At 37.0% G+C, this 10,890-nt stretch overlaps 2 pseudogenes; both read right to left on the reverse strand.

Moving 5' to 3' along the window:
* Positions 1-36: 36 nt before the first annotated feature.
* LOC103731446 lies at positions 37-965 on the reverse strand (annotated as a pseudogene).
* A 2,873-nt stretch (positions 966-3,838) lies between these two features.
* On the reverse strand, positions 3,839-4,756 carry LOC103731427 (annotated as a pseudogene).
* Between the last annotated feature and the right edge of the window lie 6,134 nt (positions 4,757-10,890).

The following is a 10,890-nucleotide window of genomic DNA, read 5'->3' on the forward strand; positions in this document are numbered from 1 at the left end:
TCTGTTTCACATTTAGATGAAAAGTATCCTTTAGCCTTAAACTGTTCTTTTCCCAAACACCTTCTGCACTGCCCTGTTAACATCTTTGTTCCTCAGGCTGTAGATGACAGGATTCAGCATGGGAATCACTATGCTGTAAAACATGGACACTATCATGTCCTGCTCCAAAGCATAGTTGGAACTTGGTCTCACATACATGAAAATAACAGTACCATGAGAAATGGACACTGCAGTCAGGTGAGAGCCACAGGTAGAGAAGACTCTTCGCAGCCCTTCAGCAGATCGCTTCCTTATAATAGCAACCAGAATGAAACCATAAGAGATCAGGACAACGAGGACAGTGAATAGCTCAATAGACCCAGCACAGAAAAAGAGCAGAAGTTGGTTTATATGTGTATCAGAACAAGAAATTTGAAGAAGAGCAGGGATATCACAGAAAATGTGTTTAATTTCACTGGATCCACAAAAGGACAGGCTGAAAGTGGCCACTGTGTGAATAACAGCATGCAGAATTCCACCTGCATAGGAAGCGATGATGAGTGGCAGACAGACTCTGGGTGACATGATTACGGAGTACTGAAGGGGGCTCTGAATGGCTACATAGCGGTCATAAGCCATTGCTGAAAGCAGAAAACATTCTGTGGTTCCAAAAGTAACAGCAAGAAACATCTGTGCTGCACATCCAAGGAATGAAATGACTTTCTTCTTTGTCACAAAATCTACTAACGTCGGGGAGTGATAACAGAGGAATAACAGGCATCTGCTGGAGACAGAGCACTAAGAAAATAGTACATGGGGTTGTGCAGCCTGGAATCCCCAATGACCAATACAATCAGTCCCAAGTTTCCCAGGAGAGTGAAAAGATAAATCACTAGAAACAGGAAGAAGAACAAGATCTTCAGGTCAGGGTTGTCTGTGAAGCCTTTCAGTACAAACTCAGTGACTTCTGTGATGTTCTCCATGTTGAAATCTCAGAGGAAGAAGTTGAAGAAAATCATGAAATTATACTTCAAATTTTTCTGAAACAATCTATAGCACTTTGCATCTTAAAGAGCCAATACATGTGATTATGCACAAACATACACACATGCGCATGTGTGCACACACACACGCACTCATAGGGACATGAGTACACTCACAGATGTATACATATTATGTGATTTTTTTTCAAACAGTGAATTAGAACATTGTGATATGATGGTGTCCTATGTCTTCATGTGCCAGTCATTTTACAATTAGTTTGAAGGATATATTTATTTCCTCAGTGTCTGAGCTCCTGAGATTTCTTTAACCATTGTGTCTCCTGCTCCATTTACCACTGAATGGCTTTGTAAAACTGACACGCCTACAGCATATGATGTCAGTATTAATTACTTAGGTTGTAGTATACAATGAGAGAGAAACTATGTTAAAATTGAATCTTTAGCTAATCATAGATGGAATGAATTAGGTTCAATATCCATTGTAGATGCAATCATCAATCCCATTCTGTAATCAATGATCTAATTCCCCTTGACTCTCTTTGAATTCTTCTCTAAGGAATATATGGATTTGTTATGGATTTTATGATATTTAAAAATGTGTATCTGCCAGTTATGAGTAATATTTTCTTTATTACTATAGAGTTATTTATGCCTTAAGTAAATTAGGGATTTCAGTTAGTGTTCTGTGAAACAGGCAGTTCACCTAGGAGAAAACTGGTATAGAGAAGTCTGTATTGCCACATACTGACAACATTCAGAGTTACATAGAAACAATATATTTCCTCATCTCCTAAAATTATTATAAATCTACTTCTGCAATCCAATTTTAAAAGAAAGTACAGATTTTAAAATATCTTAAATTTCATAATTAAATACAAAAGTTGTCAGAGAACAGAAATGATAACACAGATTGTTGAACAGCAGCTGCAGGGACAAATTTTATTATACACATTACATGACTTACCTCACAGCAAATGTCATAGTTAATATTTGCCAAAGCCATGAATTAGTCCAAACTCTCGGTCAGAAAGCATGTGCTTTTCACATTTATTATGAAACACCACCTCTTATTATAGATTGCTTCATTGTGCAAACAAACTCCCCCATCCCCTGCCCAAAGGGGATCCATGCAGAACCCAAGGCTTGATGTACTTGGATAATCTTAAGTAATTAAAGTGGGAGAAATTTAATGAAATAAGTAGTAATCCAAGCTGAATGCTGGATATTATAGTTAGGATATAAATCTTAAAGTATTCTTTTCTTCCTTATATTAAAATATATGGGCTGGGCATGGTGGCGCATGCCTTTAATACCAGCACTCGGGAGGCAGAGGCAGAGGATCTCCGAGTTCAAGGGCGGTCTGGTCTACCTAGTGAGTTCCAGGACAGCTGGGACTACAGGGAGACCCTGTCTCAAAAAGACCAAAAAAATGTGATCCCTGATGCTTGAACATGTGAATAGTTTTCTTATATTCTATATGTAGACTATGTTATTCCTCCCCCTAGCTTCATTCATCAGGAATATGAAATTGTACACCTTAATAAGAAACATTCCTTGCTATACAAAGTTCAACATTTTCTAGATTTTTTTTCTTCTTTTCCAGTAGTTTTATTTTTTTATTCCTTGGCTGGCCTGTCAACAGATTATATTTTGATGAATATAAGAATTGAGCAAAAGCAACACTGTCTAGTATTTGAGTATTTAATAGGCAAAATTACACACGTGTCCTTAAAATGTTAGGTTCTAGTTTTCAGCCATTCCTAAAATTGTCTGAAATTTACTCTTACCCAAGAAACAGTGAATGAATGTATGTATTCACTGTGCATACTGCTAATTTAAATTGTTTATATCCACTTATTCAACTGTGAAGTGTCCCAGGGGCTATACCCCAAGGAGATTATGCCCCGATTATTTGTTAGTTCAAAGCAGCAGCACACTAATTTACTGCATAATAAAATAATAAATGCTTCTCCAATGGTGCTACCCTTTCCCATATTTATTCATCTACTTTGATCATATTCACTTCCCCATACTGTCTCTTGTCCCAACTGTTCATGCTGGCCTACCTTCTTCACTCAAATAGTCCCCTTTTCATGTTAAAGAAAATATGATTCTTCTGTGGAGTATTTTGTTTACTCCCCAAATTCTTCCATTTCCTACAAATGAAATTATTTCATAATCTATGTCTAAATAATAGTCCCTTATGTATGTACACAGCATCTTCTTTATCTAGTCGCTTATTGATGGGCATCTAGATGGTTTCCTTTGGGAGGATGTTGTAAATGGTGAATAGTGAACATGAGTGTACAGGTATTTTTCTGGTAACATGGTTTGGATTTCTTCAGGAACATATCCAGGAAAGGTTCCGATGGAGCTCGTAGTTCTGGGTTTAATTTTTTGATGCATCAGCACACTGCACTTCAGAGTGCTTGTACTAATTCAGTTCCCACAAGCACGGAGGGGAACACCTCCCCATATCCCTCCACCACCATCCTCATCAGCATGAGTGATATTTATTTACTTGCTGACTGTTTTATGACTGTGGTGAGACTCAATCTTTTTTAATATTAAATTTATTATTTTTATTTTGTGTGTATGAGTGCATTGCCTGCATGAATATGAGTGCATCTGTGCTGTGCAATGCTGCAGAAGTCAGAAGAGGGCATCGGATCCCCTGGAACTGGAGTTAAGGAACAGTTGTTAGCTGTCACGTGGGTGCTGGGGTTCAAACTCAGATCTTTTGCAAGAACAACTGGTGTTCTTAACCACTGAGTGATCTCTCCAGCCCTTCTCTGTGTATTCTTAACAGAGTCACATTCTTCCCTGATTTGTAGGATTCAGATTGTGTGTAACATTTAAGAAAACATATTACAAATATTTACCCATGACCTTTGTAGGGCAAGTTTTGCATCTTTGTCTGTCAAGCTATAGATCAAGGGATTCAACATGGGGATAATCAGGGTGTAAAAGATAGAAGACACCTTATCAGTGTTGGTGGAATGGCTTGACTTGGGCTGCAGGTCCATAAATATCAAAGTCCTGTGGAAGACTGTGACCACTGTGAGGTGGGACCCACAGGTGGAGAAAGCCTTGTGCCTGCCCTCAGCAGAGTTCATCCTGAGAATGGCTATGAGGAGGAGCAGGTAGGACACAACCATATCAAAAGCTGCAAAGATTATAACAATAAATGAGGTTTTCTGTGTATTTGAGCAGAGCAGTGATATCCACGGGATGCAGTCACAGTAGAAATGATTGATCACATTGTGGCCACAGAAGGATGAAGTGAAAATGCTGACTGTGACCAGGAGGGACACGAATGTGCAGTAGATAGGGCATTGCCACTAGTGCCCAACATAACCCTTGTGACATGATGACTGTGTAGAGCAAAGGGTTGCAGATGGCCACATAGCGGTCATAGGACATCGCAGACAGAATAAAAAGTTCACTCCCAATGAGTACATGAAAAAAGCTAGCTGTGTAGCACAAGATGTATAAGAGATTGTATTTTTATCCACAACAAAATTTACCAGCATTTTTGGTCCAACAGCTGTGGCATAACCAAGATCTGTAATAGCCAGATGTCTGAGAAAGAAGTACATGGGGGTTTGCAGCCTGGGGTCCACAGTGGTGAGGATGATGATTCCCAAGTTGCCCACCATCGAGGTCATGTATATGACAAGGAACAGCCCAAATAATGGGGCCTGCAGCTCAGGACGGTCAGTGATGCCCATCAGGATGAATTCGTTCATCACTGTGAGATTGTATTTCTTCATTTCCCTGTATCAGATAAACCTATAATTGTTAGACTTCATTACAGCGAATAGATTTCAAATGTTATAATATGCAGAACATTTATTATTCAATGCCATTTTAAATAGGAGAAATCAAACTTCTCATTGTTATTTGAAAATACTTGCACATTTGTTAAAATGAAATCCATAGAGATGCATAATTGTATACATCACTCTCTCAACAAGTAACTTTACTCAATAACATTTTTAGATGCAGATTGATGTTTTATTTGGCACATTGTGCCACTGACATGTTATTTCTAGAGGACAATTAAGAAACTGTATATACTGCTATATTCAATATACAGACCCAAGAAAATTTTGACTTTAAATATCAATACTGCTGAGATTGAGAATGTAAGATATATAAATATAATAGATACACGAGATATGTGTTAGACAGTATCTAGATACATATAAAGATGATTGATAGATAAAAATAAATATGTAGCATGTCTGTATGTATAGATAGGTTTATAGAACAAAAACAAAACCTGCTTTAACATTAAAATTTGATATCAGTTTTGCGGATTTTTGTTATAGTGTTCAAATGTTCTCGTCATTGCCTTTATAAAACTACAATTGCATAGTATATTAATAATTTATTAGAATTTCTATTGACTACTTTCTATATTGCTTAAAATTCCATAAATTAAAATATGTTCATTAATTGGGAAAGGGTAGGGGAATAACAGGTGGTGGGGAGGGATCATCAAAGGCAATATGGAGTTGAGTATGATAAAATTAAGTTCATTATTTTCCTCAATTAATATATGATAATATAGATTTCAATGTCAAATGGTCAAGTGTGGTGGTGTATGCCATGACTGAGGACCTAGAGGAAAGGAGATGAAGAGTTCAAAACCTTCCTTGTCTACACAATGAATCTAAAGCCAGTCTTGGCTAAGAAAAACCCTGCCTTAAAAATTATTGTATTACAAAAGAAAATAATAGTCCTACATGACCTTTAACTTACAGGTAGTCCTCCTTAAAGCATTGACAAATTTAAAACTATGTGAGTGATACGATAGTTAAAAAAAATCTACAGCAGATCACCTAGTAAATTGTCATTTTGTTTGTGAAGACATAACCAGGATACACATTATATAGATTTACCCAGTAGCACACATTGATTTACTGTACACAGGGTTACTTTGGGATATATAACTTATCTAAAACTCTATACTCTGATATTAAACAAATATTTCTCTCTGTTCTTGGGAGGGATGAAGGATCACAAAATCATTCAATGGTCCATGGAATTTGGAAATAATTATCTAAGATTATTTATTTATGTATATTGTTTTATCTTAACTTTGAAGTGGCAACACTAACTTAGCTAAAGATAGTAATATATCTATTCTACATAAGAAATTTCATAACAATTTAACATATTATTGTCATACGAATTAATATAAATATTATTCATGGTATATGTGTATTTTCATCTTAATGGAAATATATGAACTTATGTAGGAAATTAGATACACTTTGCTAAGCAGATCCAGGGAGATTAAGAGGAAATTTTAGCAAATTCAGAAAAGAGAGACCACTGGCTTTGTTGTTATACAATTTTGACTAAAAAATATTCTTTAGAAAAAAGAATAATATATTTAAAAGATAAAACAGTGGTTTAGTAATACATTAAATTTTTTTATTGCATACAACATTTACAATGATGTTCATTATTGTAGAGATAAAATATACTATATATAACATATTTATGGATACTTAGATACATTTTGGAATCCTCTATGTAATATAGAATAAAACAAAATTTTCACTTCACAGTGAAAATTGTTAAGGACGCCCATCTGTGCAAATATAATCATAAAATTTTACAAAATTATGCTTAGAACTGATCATAAACCAATTCACTTCACAGTTGAGTGTGGTGATACAGGCCTTTAATCCCAGCACTCAGGAGGCAGAGGCTAGCTAGCTTGGTTTATGGAGTGATTTCCAGGCCAGCTAGGGTTATAAGGAGACATTGCCTCAAAAATAAATAAGTAAATAAAGAAATAAATTTGCATCCATAAAATATTGTTCATATGGCTGTTACTACCTTATATCCTGCTCTTTCTCAAAATAAGAAAGTATAAGAGATTATACTATTAGGGAAATACCTTCAACAAATAAAAGTTATGGTTTACATTTCTTCTTGTTATTTCTGCTGCCTTGACTTGTAATCATGAAATGCTAGAAAAGAAGGTGCACACGAGACATATCAACAGTCTTAAGGTTAAGGGAGAGAAAATTGTTTTCTCTCACCAGTTTTGAAGTTCAATAGAGAGAATCAAATGCTCTTTCCACAGCTGGTCCTTTACTCATAAGAACTCACAGCAATGGTGACAGCATGAACAGGTGCTATGCAATCTCAAACCAGACAAAATCCCAGCACAGTCATGGGGAAGTGAGTAAGAACTCCCGAAGCAACCTTAGGGACTTCCAGGAATTGATGACTGCTGGGAGGGAAAAGGAGAAAGGGGAGAGAGAGAGAGAGAGAGAGAGAGAGAGAGAGAGAGAGATACATATATAATTGTTTTGGGACAGTGGGTGGAGGTGTGAATAGGGGAGGGAATCTATATATCATCAAAATATAGTGTATGAAAATAGCAAAATATATTAAAAAAATTAGTTCATACCATAAAATGAAGAACATTTTGCTACTACCACAGAACTGGATAGTTTAAAATCTCTTGATGTTAAATACATGCCATAGTATCTGAAAGAGATCAGGTGGAAACTCACTCAAACCTTATTTCCATAGTAACTGAGAATGTAACAAGTATCCTGAAACCTCTAGATTTCCCAGTGCTTTGAAAGAGGTTGAAATGAAGAATGAATTATTTGGGACACGTTCTGTCTCTAAAACAACAACATAATCCTAAATTTATGCCTATTAATTAGTGCTTCAACGTTCTTACTTTTGTCAGTTGTTGGTTATACAATGATATATCTGAAAAAATGATGAACTAGGCTATGAGAAGTCTTGGCTTTAAAAACTGCTGCTATTGGTCATGGTGGAGCACGTCTTTAATCCCAACACTAAGGAGAAGAAGTAGGCAAACTTCTGTAAGTTTGAGGCTAGCCTGGTCTACATAGTCAGTTCCAGGTGAGTAAGGGTTTTACAGTAGAACTCTCAAAAGAAGAAGAAGGAGGAGGAGAAGAAATAAATGCCACATTTAAAAAGAAACAATCCAATCCAATACTTACACATGGCATGTTTGAAGAGTTTCCAAACAAAATCACCAAGTGTAATTTTTCCAGACTGCTTATGAACATTTATTTTATGTAATTAGTAGAAAATACCCAAAAATAAATATGCAGGAAAATAAAGATAGGTTCTGTTGCTTTTTCTAGGATCACTGAGGAGTAGAAATCGCAAAAAAAATGAGTCAGAAATGGGCACTTCCATTAGACAAGGACACAGCAACAGGACAGAGAATCTTGGTGAACCTGTCTTTGATAGTTGTTATGAAACCTCTCTTGATTCTTCCCATTTGTTCCATAGCATAGCATTCTTGGGACAATTTATACTTTTCTTTATCTTTAGAGACTTTCCATAAGGAGTTGCTGAGTAATTTGTTGATTATCCCTAAAGTATCTGAACGCTTAATGAAAGGCCTGGATTTAGTCCATTAATTGTCAGAGACAGCTTGCATTTCTCTCTCTCTCTCTCTCTCTCTCTCTCTCTCTCTCTCTCTCTCTCTCTCTCTCTCTCTCCTGGCTTCTGAGTTTTACCCTAAAAAGACTGAATGTTAATATTGGGATTTTGAATGGAGTATTACTCAAACTAAAAGTTGTCTGCCATGTGCGACATAGCTGAGCTTTGGGACCTGCTAACATCCAGTGAGATAAACCAGCCACAAGATGAATTGTCCGTGGTACCACCTTCACGGGAGAGCCAGTGCAAGTCAAGTTTCAAGATTCAGAGTGGAAATTTAGCTACTAATCACTGGGGATTGGGAAAATCCCCAGAACTCCCTAATACATACATGTAAAGTCTCAGTTACAAAATGAACTAAATGCACAACCTGCTAACAAATATGCAAAGTTAAGAGCACTATACTGTGCGTCTGAAATATTAAAAGTATAGATTTGATGTTTAACACAATGAAACTATTATAAAGGACAAAATGAAGCCCCCAAATATGTTAGACTAGATTAGCATGATTTCTGAGAAAATTAGGGCATCAGTTTCTACTGCTATGTACCAGAAAGACCCCTTTTCTATCCCCAAGGCACTTGCTGGTAAGACTCAGTGTGAGTGGACCCATGTTGTAATATCCAGACAATGTTGGTCTCTCTTACCTACACTGGGGACAGGGCAAGCAACCATTACTTTCTGAGGGAACCTACAACCTGAGGGTCAGCTCAGCACCTATTCCTTCCAGTGCTAATGCTAGTAGCCGTAGTTTCAAGATCAAAGTATCTAATTAGGTGCCTGTTCCTGCAGCCAAACCATAAAATCCTTCGTGTTAAGTAAGGTGGCAAAGAGGGAGCACTGTGGAATAAACAATTCCTCCCCATCCAACCCAGCACCACCTGACTGATGGGTTTCCTTCCTGGCCTGCAGCCAATGGACTTTAGAAGCACTGAAAAGTGGGTCAACACTGCTTGAAGTTTGGTGAAGTGCTGTGGGGGAACAAGTGCTGCTAGCCATTCAGCCACTGGACCTTAAGCCTTCTGAGCAGCGTACTTGGTCCCCTGCGTGCATCTCATGACCCCCCTCCCCTGCTACACTAGGAAGTTCAATTCCGCTGTTAGCTTTTAGTAAATTTCAAATAATGTCAACTCAAAAACTACTTCTGAGGTAGGTTATAGATCTATATAACTGTCCCAAATCAGCCATGCTTTGAGAGAATTGTATCAGTTGAAATCCAGGACAGTAAGGTCACCTTGACTCTGAATCATTTTTCATTTTCTTGAATATTCAGGAAAAGAAAATACATACAAACATAAAATGGAGTAGCAGAAGCCAACGGAAGTGAGGAATGGGAGAAGCAACATAATGGGTATATAGTAATGTCAACATTTTGCAACATTATAGCAAATAGTGTTAAATTGGTCATTTATTTTTGAGAGGATATCTAGAGTCACTATGAACTAAGAAATGTTCACAAGGACATCAGAAATAGGCAAATCCCTGTTGTTTCAATTTCTCTTCCTCTAAGAGCATCACAAAGTGGTAGAGGTTCAGAAAAATAAATAAATAAATAAATAAATAAATAAATAAATAATAAAAACAGAGAAGTTGAGTAGGGACCAGATGTATAACAGTCTCATACGGATGGGTAAGAATTCAATTGCAAGAAGAGCAAAATTAGTCAGTCAGTTCTATTTTAATCTATGAACATTCAGCATAGTGTTTTGGATAGTGGTGATACTGATGTTCTTTCTAAGTTTAATATAATCATGGTAAACACTACTGCCTAGTCCTTATAGTTTATGAGAAACTAAAGAATGGATTTAAGCCTCTGTTAGTCTTAGTTGACTCAAAACTTTTTCATTAGTGCATATTATAATTTTTATTGTAGACATGTGGTATGTATGTATGTGCTCATCTGTGGGCACATATGGGTGCAGCTGCATGTGCATACCACTACCTATGTGTGTTCTGGTGTGTGCGTCGTGTTCATGAACATTTGGGTCCAGAATTCAACAAGGATGACAGTAATGCAGGTAAATGGGTGGAACTAGAAACTATTATACTAAGTGAAGTAACACAGACTCAGAAAAAAAATCGACATATGTTCTCCCTCATATGTGAATCCTAGAACCAAACCCTGATAAGTGAGTATGTATCCAGACATAACTGCAGGAACCAGGATAATGGAAAGGAAACAGGGAGGTAAAGGAAAAGAAAGAACCTGAAAGAGAACAGTAAGAAACAGGCCTTAATAAGGGAGATATGGACAAAAATTGGGTTAGTTTAAGGGAGGGGGGAGGTAAGGGTATACAAGGAACCTAGGGGATAAGGGGAAAGAAGGAGCTCAAGAGAGGTAGGACCATAGGAGAAGGGTATTATTAAGGGAGAAAGGGGGGAAATGGAGGCATCTTAGGTGGGAAAACTATGGTGGAGGGGTGAGACAATGCGAGAGATAAACAATGCC

Source organism: Nannospalax galili, unplaced genomic scaffold (genome assembly GCF_000622305.1).
Source record: "Nannospalax galili isolate Female #2095 unplaced genomic scaffold, S.galili_v1.0 scaffold674, whole genome shotgun sequence".
In the NCBI taxonomy this organism is placed as follows: domain Eukaryota; kingdom Metazoa; phylum Chordata; class Mammalia; order Rodentia; family Spalacidae; genus Nannospalax; species Nannospalax galili.